The 10,289-nt window shown below is 40.6% G+C and overlaps 1 protein-coding gene and 1 pseudogene across 3 annotated transcripts in view; both read left to right on the top strand.

The window, feature by feature from the left end:
- The window catches only part of vtg3 (vitellogenin 3, phosvitinless), a 13,380-nt gene extending 12,904 nt beyond the window's left edge, over positions 1-476 (top strand). The window contains exon 28 of one of the 3 annotated variants that reach the window (XM_032526231.1): positions 172-476. The gene's annotated coding sequence lies outside the window, so the exon portion shown is untranslated. Of the gene's footprint in view, positions 1-45 lie in introns of all 3 variants that reach the window. The other 2 variants (XM_032526232.1, XM_032526230.1) reach the window with 2 other exon arrangements.
- Positions 477-7,473: 6,997 nt separating this feature from the next.
- LOC116695774 (vitellogenin-like) overlaps positions 7,474-10,289 on the top strand; it is a 26,029-nt pseudogene continuing 23,213 nt past the window's right edge.

The raw sequence follows: 10,289 nt of genomic DNA, 5'->3' as shown, positions 1-10,289 counted from the left end.
GTGTGTGTGTGTGTGTGTGTGTGTGTGTGTGTGTGTGTGTGGCAGTGGATTGTGTTGACTGATTTCCATGCAAAACAGATGAGCAAAAACAAGCAAAGAGCTGTGCCAGTTTTGCTTGCTTTTTAAAATATGTTTTGTGTTGAAAGACAACAAAGCCCAGATGGGATCCAGATGTGGCTTTTCACAGTGATAACGCTGCAACCAAAATCTCACCACTGTGATGAAAGTGAGGATCATAAAAGTTGCATCAGTAATCCATCAAATGTCACCCTTTTGAAAATAACCTGTAAAGGTCCAGAATTATTCATCATAAAGTGTGTTAATATTTGAACACATCTTTTGATGAAATATTGTGTAAAGTCATGCTTTTGTCCCAAAATATTGTATCATCATAATGCATGCATTCATCAAAATATGTTTCAACAATCTGTGTTTTTGCTCCAAACCTGTTAATATAAATCCTTTGCTAATCCAAACATGTTGAATCTGTGCGTCCCATGATTACAATGCAGAACATTTAATGAGTCTCCACCAAGTTCAGTGTCTGCAGCTTGACTGTAGTTATAGAAGACTGTTTCATGACATATCATTTAGAACTATACATGATGGATTTATATTATTACTCTAACTGAGATTTAATCTGAGCTCATCACACAATGTTGTGAAGTTAGACAGCAGTAGTGACGTGATCCCTAGAAATCCAGATCAAGTAATAAAATCTCTAGTTTTAAATTAAGAGTGTTAACTTTGTCTGATTGTAACTTTGCACTGCTCTATGCTTTTGCTTAAAAAAAGACGCCAATTCTAATTTTCCTTACAATGTGGAAGAGATGGAATTGGCAGGTTGGTCTACTCTAGCAGCCAATCTGGCAAACAAACAGTCTTTGGTACGGGTCCTGTTATTCTCTAAATATCCCATGTGATTGTCAAAATACTGAATATTTAGTTTTGGATTCATCAAAATGGATAATAAATGTCCTCTTTGGAAAGTTTCCAACGGAGAGAGACCAATGTGTCCAAGGTCTGTATGACCTGCTCTGTTTGTTTGGTCAACTCAACCAACAGGACTGTTTGCAGATATCAGTACACAATGTCACCATGCATGCCCTTAAAGTCATGCCAAATAAAGCACTCTGTGCCCTTTGCCTAAACATGTCAGATGCTCATTGAACAGTTCCACTACATTGTTTAATATTCAGAGATCTGAAAGTAGACTTTGTAAATGGATGAAAGATCTGTAATTGGTGCTCCTGAATTGGACTCGGCCCAAATCTTGACTTTGAGTCGTAACAAATGGGATGTATCACAGGCCAAACATAATGATTGCATCTTAACCAAAGACTGGTTGTCTTAACCACTCCTCGCTCTGCTTCTCCTGCCTACGCAGATTTAGTCATATGATGTTGAATTGCCAAGAAAAGAAATCGCCATCAAAGCCTGAATTGGATTAGCACAATTCTAATACCACCATTATGTTCCATTTACATCTCTAATATCCTATGGGCTTTCAAGTGCCGGTTGACACGCTGATTGTCAATCGGTTGTGCCTATGTCAAGATTCACATCACCTCTGAGATGACTGGGACACCCTGACCTTGCGTTGACAGGTGAAATCAGCTGGTTAGAAAGCATTAGTAAATGATTGATCGGGTAATATGGAGGAGGAGGGATAGGCCATCCCCTCCTTTTTATTGCTGCTCACTATGTGACTGTGACTTGCCTCATTAGGCAGACTATACCAGCCCTGCTAAAAGCCATGTGAGGGTAGCTGATAATAAAACCATGGCTACAGACATTTTGTCCAATTGCAGCTATCACTCCATGTTGGAGGAACAAAAAGTCAATGCAGCTGAAGAGTTTAGTCATAAAACCAATAATTCAACAAGTGACACTTGAAAATGATTTGGGGCAGTTTTTGAATAGACTGTGCACGTTTAGAACAATTAACTTTAGCCTAATAACATTTTCTTGCATTGGCAACATTGGAGCATAATCCTGTGGTATGCGTGTGTGTGTGTGTGTGTGTGTGTGTGTGTGTGTGTGTGTGTGTGTGTGTGTGTAAGTAATAGTGTGAGCACTAGAGGACAGTGTTTAGCAGAAATTAAAATATGCCTGGCTGAGTGCTAGTATTTGTTCAGCTCACAGTGTGATAGAGTGGGTGTGGACATTTTGAGGACAAATAAACATATGTCTTGGCATGGTCAAAGGGCCCCCGCATCTTTGAGGCTTGCAATGAGATGATACATTTTATTCTAATATGAAAAAAAGATCAGAAACAGTGAATGACTATTAATTGCTATGGCGGCAGCATACCGAGAACCACTTCATCTTAAAGCTGTTTGTTTTAAAGTAATTAAAAGAAAATCATGGTTTATGTTCAGGAGAGTTGCACTTACAGTTGCATTGACACAATCATCTCTGAGCTGATACCGATTTCTCATTAGCAAGGGTAGCTGGTTTTGTGTCAGGTGAAGAAGAGTATCAGCGAATGATCAATCGGGTGATTCAGACAAGCCATAAACTGGATTGCTTTTTCACCAGCACACATGAACTGACATAAACTGCCTCCCCTTCTAATTTTAGGTACACTGATATGAGGCTTATATGCAGGGTGAAATGTGAGTGGGCGAGATGGGTTACATCACTGACGTTACCAAGTGGGCACACCTAGTTACCGACACTTCATGACACCTCCAGAGGGCTCAACATCTGACATCACGCCTGCTGTACGACTTCCACCAGGCTCACATCAGTTAACCATCACTCTCTTAAATGAGGTTGATGCCAAAAAAATCGTATCAATCTGCACTGAAGTAGTTGTGCCATATTTCAAGGGAAGGGCAAAGCTTAGCATAGCTCGCTCTCTCATTTGAAACATTACTGTCATTTTAAGAGTATGTCTCTGTTCAAGATTATGACACACTTTAGACTGTTGTGTCAATTTTAAGATTGTAACATGTGATTACCATGCTGTGTTGCTGCTATCATTTTTGAAAAGCAGCAGTAATTGCAGCCTCTTTGGTTGTATAAACAGAGCTGCCAACTAAGGTCAGATGGCTGAAGTGAAATTGTCATGCCAGAGGATATAAGATCTGCTGTGTCAAACACACAATTGTTTTATTGAGCCAGTGCAGACACTGATTATTTCCGGAGCTGTATGCTAATAGAGGGTATATCACAAGGCTGAATGCTACGTAAAAGTTATTCCACACTTAGGAAAATATACATTCATGATGCTCAATTCAAGATCTTACTTCAGTCAGCAGTGAGCATTTATAGTATAATGAATGTTTTTTAAAAAGCATATGATGTCACTCAAAAGCTTATGCATGTTTTTTACTTGATAACCACTTTGAAAAAAAGTTGCTTTTTATTTATTTAGATACCAAGAAATTAGACTGTGAAGTTTTTTTCCAGGTCAGTTGTTTATTGTTAAGTAAAAGCTGTTCCTTAGTGCCTGTGTGAAATTTGTGATTTTGTGTGATTTGCCCTAAGCTGTTAGTCTGGTTATCACCAGACCGGGGTTTACCCAGTCTACCAAGCTGTCAAAGTTGCAGAGTTTTAGAAGCTAGGATGTTTCTAATTGCATGCTGGACAGATATAATCCTGCCTCGTGGGACCCTAAACAGGACAAGCAGTAAAGAAAGTGGATAGATTAGTGGATAAGGTTTATACATTGACATTGGAATATAACTGTTGTAATTCAAATAATACACTAACCTTGGTTATTCAACAAGATATTATAATTGTTTAACACTTCCAGAATTTTACAGGATCTGTTTTTCTGCCAGCTGTGAATCTCGTTTTGGGTTTTCTGCAGTCATTTCTTCAGTTATTATAGAGTCTGAAGAAGTTAATTAGATAGAGGGGGTATACTGTATGGCTTGGACTGCAGAGAAGACGTAGTTGAGTTTGAGGAGAACTGTTATTTCAATAGTAACCATTCAGCCTCTGAAAGGTAACAGAAGGTGCTTACATTGATGAAAGATCTATTGTTTTGAGTAGACCACAACAGAAACTAGGTTCAACAGTTTTGTCGGGATGATGAAGCCCAAAGACTTGAGTTTTGTTTAGAAGGTTAAGGTTGTGATAAGATTGGACAGCTAAATTCTAAATATTGTGTCGGCTAAAAGTGAAATAGGCAAATGTTTGCTATCAAGTTTACCACAACTGAAAAGATAATATGTCAGTTTTGCCTCCAAATTCGGTTAGCTATTGGAGGTTTGATTGCATAATGACTAAAATAAGCCAGCTAATACAAAAGGCTCCATTCAGCTAAATGCATCTTTCATTTCATCAACATTTTTAAAACATTTCATCAGCATTTTTAAAACATGCATCAAGATTGGTTGATCGTTGTAGCTGGCTGGTCGATAGTTTGATATTCTTGTCTTTTCACTTCCTTAGAAAACCCAAGTAAAATACAAGCTGCTCAAATGACTGACTGCACCATCCCTGAGTCATGTCATTTTTTTAACATCTCTTTTTGCCTTTATTGTAAATACAAATTAAGAAAATCTCCACAACATGTATGAAAGATGTGTGTAAAAAATGTTTACACACATCTTCCATACACAAGATAACATATTTTGAATATTTATTGTTTTTCATTGTCTTTCTTTCTACTTAAAGTGGACTGAATGGCTGCCCCTGTTCCTCTAAATGTTTATGGCACATTGGAGACGTGCCTGAGTTAAAAGGTGTCCCAAATGTGTGGGATGCTGCTGCAAAAAGTTTTCATGGAAGTAACAGAAGCAATTTTCTTCACAATCAGGGCTGATTGGATAAACATTAACTTGGTAAGCAATACATAATCTTTGGATCCTCCAACACAGTAATTCTGTCTGATAGCACAGCAGGCAAAACACTTTAAAGCTTTAAATATCCATTACTCTCGTTGGCATCAGCATTGTCTCTTTTTGTTCTTTTAACTGATCAAACATAATCACTACTTTTACAGATGCACACAATGCAACTTGATGCCAGCCAATGTTCCCAGCAGTTTTTAACTGAGGAGATAACACAAATTACACAGCCAGACAACCAGGAGGGGGCACTGTTGATCTGTCCAGGGACGTAAGGAGCCTTTACTTGTGGAGCCTTCGTTTCTATTTTTACTTCTCATAAAAATGTGATGTCTTCCAGTACAGATCAGTGCTATTCTCCTGTTCCTCCCATTTGACCCAGAAATGAAGATACACACAACAAAACAAGTGTCTTGTCAAAGAATGATGTACATTTTGAATCATACTTTATGTTGCACAGCATATGGATGCACTCTTCAAATCTTATGGAAACATTCCTTACATCCCAATATCTATATTTTGCATGTAAAGCATCTGTTGTACTGATAGTCATAGATCTGCCAACAATACTTTAGCATAATAAAGGTTTTTGTTTCATATATTTTCAAACATATGAAATATATGATAAATAAAGCAATATGAAAATCTGCTCAACTACTAAATTAGGCAACTCAATTCCCTCCTTCTCCTCTGAAACACAGCAACTCTGCGAGGAGATCTTTGATAATTGAGGAAGAGAAATTGCACTGTGAAAGAGCAGCGGTGAGGTATTCGGCAGCCAAGAACACACTTATTCCTTATGTGCAGTCCTAATAGGCTCTGTATTTATCCCAAAGGAAGGCCACTGAGCTTCCCGCCTGTGAAGAGTGGTCGTCATGGCAACCATACAGTTTATCATGGTTCGCTAGGCGATAAAGCCAAGGGGAGTCTACTGGTGTTACACACGTATACTGTACATGTGACATACAATAACATGCAAACACACACATGCAGATGCACTGCTAGAAAAACAAGCTCACCAGGAGGTGTGATGGGTAGTTTTGATCTCTGAACAGGATCAGATGTCAAGTGAATACATGACATACGCGAGATAATCTAGAAGGCATCTTATATTGTAGTTAGTAAACATTCACATACTGAGGGGAGCATATGGCAGGGCCACACGGTGATTAGAGATTAGCGGTGTGACTGGAGGCTTGCAGGTTTGATCCTTGCAAAGACCAAATATACACTGTTTAAAACACTGATGCTGCGACTCATTTAACCATACTATAACAAGATGCAATGGGAACAACCCATCAAAACCAAATTTACTCTGTACAGAAATTAGAGATGAAGCCAATAAATCTCACAGTGTGGTACAATTTAAAATGTGGGGGCAGTATTGTGACTACTCTCAGTGGAGCAAATATTTTACATGTAAATTGCAATGCAATTAGGCTTATACTATAAATATGCATGCAACACCTCTGCTGCTCACTTATTAACACATTGTGTCTTGTTCGTTAATCAATACTCAAACTGAAATGTACTAAATGGGCAGTCGTGCTGTAATTATTTCTTGGAGAACAGCGGAGAGACAACAAAGAGACTGGAAGAAATAGTTACAACAACAATAAACAAATGAATGATACAAAGTGTGGATTGGTAAGCTTTAGAGGTGTTAATAAGCCCTTTTGTGCGTGCAGTCCCTTATGCTAAGCTAAGCTAACCGACTCCTGGCTCTTGTTACATAAAGTTGACTTGAAATTTGAATTGTCCTCGCTTTCTGTGTAAGGAAATATAACTACAATGATAGCATGATGAATAAAACAATTTTTGACATATTTGTTACAGAGTCAGGGCACTTGGTGGCCGTTTCTCATGACACAGTTGTGTGACACTGACCCGCTGTTGCTAGGAGACATGTTGTGAACTTGTGTGGTGCGCTCCTAAATAGTGCATGTTGTAGCCTACGAACATTCAAACAAGACATGCTTTTTTGATTTACATGTCTTGAGTTTTTTATTGTCGATTGAAGATGTTTTTCCCTTTACAACATGTAATATTTGGAAGGACCCATTGCTAAGCTAACTAACTCCCACTCAAAAAGTGGCAAGCTAAGCTGTGTAGATCACAGATTGCCACCATTCTCAACCACACACACACACACACACACACACACACACACACACACACACACACACATTTTGCCTGAGAAATAGCCGGCTGGGTCGAAACATTAAAACGTATTCTTTTCAGTTGTATCCAGCCCCTTTTTGCTCTGCACTTCACCAGTGGGGATGTAAACACTACTACTACAGTCCCTGACAAAAGTCTTGTCGCCTATCTATTTTGTAGAAACACCTGCTATTAACCTGACTTTTAATTAATCAATTGGTGTAAGAAATAGCTCAATATGAAAAGCTAAAACCCTCCCAAATGATGTTCAATGCACTGAAATAAATTTCATCCATCCATCCATCTTCATCCGCTTATCCGGTATCGGGTCGCGGGGGCAGCAAGTTAGCACACAAATCTCCTGTTATCATTGGGAAAACACTCATGCAAAACTCATCTGGCAATTGGAAGCGATTACACCTGAAACACTTGAACAAAATAGACACCAACGGTCTGAGACTTGACACAACAAACAGGCTCATCGGTAAGCCATTGAGAACCTGCAAGTATGGAGGCAATGACAGTAAGAGACGTGGAAGAGGACGAGGACAAAGACGAGGACCGTGAGGAGACTTGTATCAGATGACATAGGGCTACTCTAGTGGACCATGTGATAAATTATGGCCTGTCCAAGCAGGGCAAAGAGTCAACCCTAATCGTTGCTACACAGTAGCATCGATAATAAGGACATCCGACTGGAGAGGGGATGTCCTTCAAATTTCTACTCCTGACTGTACTACTGCATGTGTCACATGATTCTGATCATATTACAGTTTTACTGTATAACTGTGGCTATACAAAAATGTGTAGTGCTGTGAAGTATAAGTAAGGAATGTCATTGTAATTTTGCAATACAGTTTGACAGTACAGTATGTGAAAAAGAACAACCAATGTGTCCGGTTCGTTGCAAGACTTTAATTTCTGAGAAAAGTGTTAAGTTTTGATTGCAGTGTTTCATTTTCTGATTGTCTGATTGACTTGGTGTAGAGTTTTGACATAGGGAGCCAAATTCTGCAAAAAGTGTGTAAGCAATAGGCAAAAATTATAAATGTAGAGAGTACAGTCCCTGACAAAAGTCTTGTCGCTTGTGTACAAATTAACTTGAAGTGCCGCTGAATATATTTCTAATCAAGATTTATTTACAAGAATGGCTCATTTGAATCCCAACAGCTTTTGTATAATGTTTCAGTGCAAAACGAAACTGTCAAAAAGTATTCTAATATTCACAGCTTGGTAAAGCCCATGAGTCATTTTTGCAAGACATAAGAGTTGTCGCTTGTCATATGAGCTTCACCTGTGACTAATAATGGATCAATTAGGTCTCAGGTTGTATAAAACACCTAGACCTTCACATTATGCAATCAGAATCTGCAAACATGCCTAAGATTCACCCTTAGTTTTATTTCAAGAGGCTGAAGACCAGATTCCATGTGATGTGGCAGACACTCGTTCAATGTGTCTCAGCGTCAAGTACAGAAGATAAAAAAACATTTGAAGACATGGAGACGTTTTTGACAAGCCCAGGTCAGGCAGCCCCACAAGACAATGCTCGAGAGGACCGTTTGTTGGCTCGAAATCCAAGGCCAGCCCATTTTCCACTGCAGCGAGCTCCCACCAGACCTGGTCCCTGAAGCCCGTGTCCAGAACAGTTTGTCGGATTCTGTTTTCAAATGGCCCATGGTCGAATCAGTGCCAGAAGCCAGCACAACAAAAGACAATGAAAAACCGTGTGGCATTTGCCAAAGCCCACAGCCTGCTAAAAGGATGGACGCTGGAGAAGTGGAAGAAAGTGGATTTTTCAGATTAATCTTCTGTTGAATTACACCACAGTTGCTGCAAATATTGCAGGATACCTATAGCCCGCATGGATCCAAGATTCACCAGAAAACAGTGAAGTTTGGTGGCGGAAAATCATGGTCTGGGTAACATCCAGTGTGGGGTGTGCGAGAGATCTGCAGGGTGGAAGGCAAATCAATAGTCTCAAATACCAGAAATCTTAGCTACCTCTTATATTCCAACCAACAAGAGGCAAATTCTGCACAGAATGGTGCTCCATCGCATACTTTCATCTCCACTTTAAAGTGAAGAAGATCAAGATGCTCCAGGATTGGCCGGCCCAGTCACAGACATGAACATCATTGAGCATATGTGGGGTAGGATGAAAGAGGAAGCATGGAAGACCAAACCAAAGAATATTGATGAACTCTGGGAGGCATGCAAGACTGCTTTTCTAGCTATTCCTGATGACTTCATCATATACATGTATGAATCCTTGCCAAACCGCATGGATGCAGTCCTTCAAGCTCATGGAAGTCATACAAGATATTAAATTTGGATCTCACAGCACCGCTATGTAATTTGCTGACTATTTTAGTGTTTGCAGTAAAGTTGTTCAATTTCTGTATAGGCGACAAAACTTTTGTCTCGCCAAAATTGATCTTGTGTCTTGTTATATAATAAATCTTGTTCAGTGAAACAAATTTATTCTTGACCAATCCTGTTTGTAATATATATGGACAGGATATCGAGGCTGTCGGGGCGGGGAGGGGTTGCAGTTCGGTGGGCTCGGGATCCCATCGCTGCTTTTGCGGATGATGTGGTCCTGATGGCATCATCGGCCTGTGACCTTCAGCACTCACTGGATCGGTTCGCAGCCGAGTGTGAAGCGGCTGGGATGAGGTCACACCTCTAAATCTGAGGCCATGGTTCTCAGCAGAAACCGATGGAGTGCTCTCTCCGGTAGGGATGGAGTCCTTACCTCAAGTGAAGGAGTTTAAGTACCTTGGGGTCTTGTTCGCGAGTGAGGGGACTATGGAGCGTGAGATTGGTCGGAGAATCGGAGCAGCCGTGTGTGTACATTCTGTTTATCGCACCGTGTGACGAAAGAGAGCTGAGCCAGAAGGCAAAGCTCTCGATCTACGGGCAATTTTCGTTCTACCCTCACCTATGGTCATGAAGGCTGGGTCATGACCGAAAGAACGAGATCAAGGGTACAAGCGGCCGAAATGGGTTTCCTAGGAGGGTGGCGGCGTCTCCTTAGAGTAGGGTGAGAAGCTCAGTCATCCGAGAGGAGCTCGGAGTAGAGCCGCTGCTGCTTCGCGTTGAAAGGAGCCAGTTGAGGTGGTTCGGGCATCTGTAAGGATGCCTCCTGGGCGCCTCCCTAGGGAGGTATTCCAGGACGTCCAACTGGGAGGAGACCTCGGGGAAGACCCAGGACTAGGTGAGAGATTATATCTCCAACTGCCCTGGGAACGCCTGGGATCCCCCAGTCGGAGCTAGTTGATGTGGCTCGGGAAAGGGAAGTTTGGGGTCCCCTACTGGAGC

Source organism: Etheostoma spectabile, chromosome 9 (assembly GCF_008692095.1).
Source record: "Etheostoma spectabile isolate EspeVRDwgs_2016 chromosome 9, UIUC_Espe_1.0, whole genome shotgun sequence".
In the NCBI taxonomy this organism is placed as follows: domain Eukaryota; kingdom Metazoa; phylum Chordata; class Actinopteri; order Perciformes; family Percidae; genus Etheostoma; species Etheostoma spectabile.
This window is presented reverse-complemented; position numbering and strand designations above follow the sequence as displayed.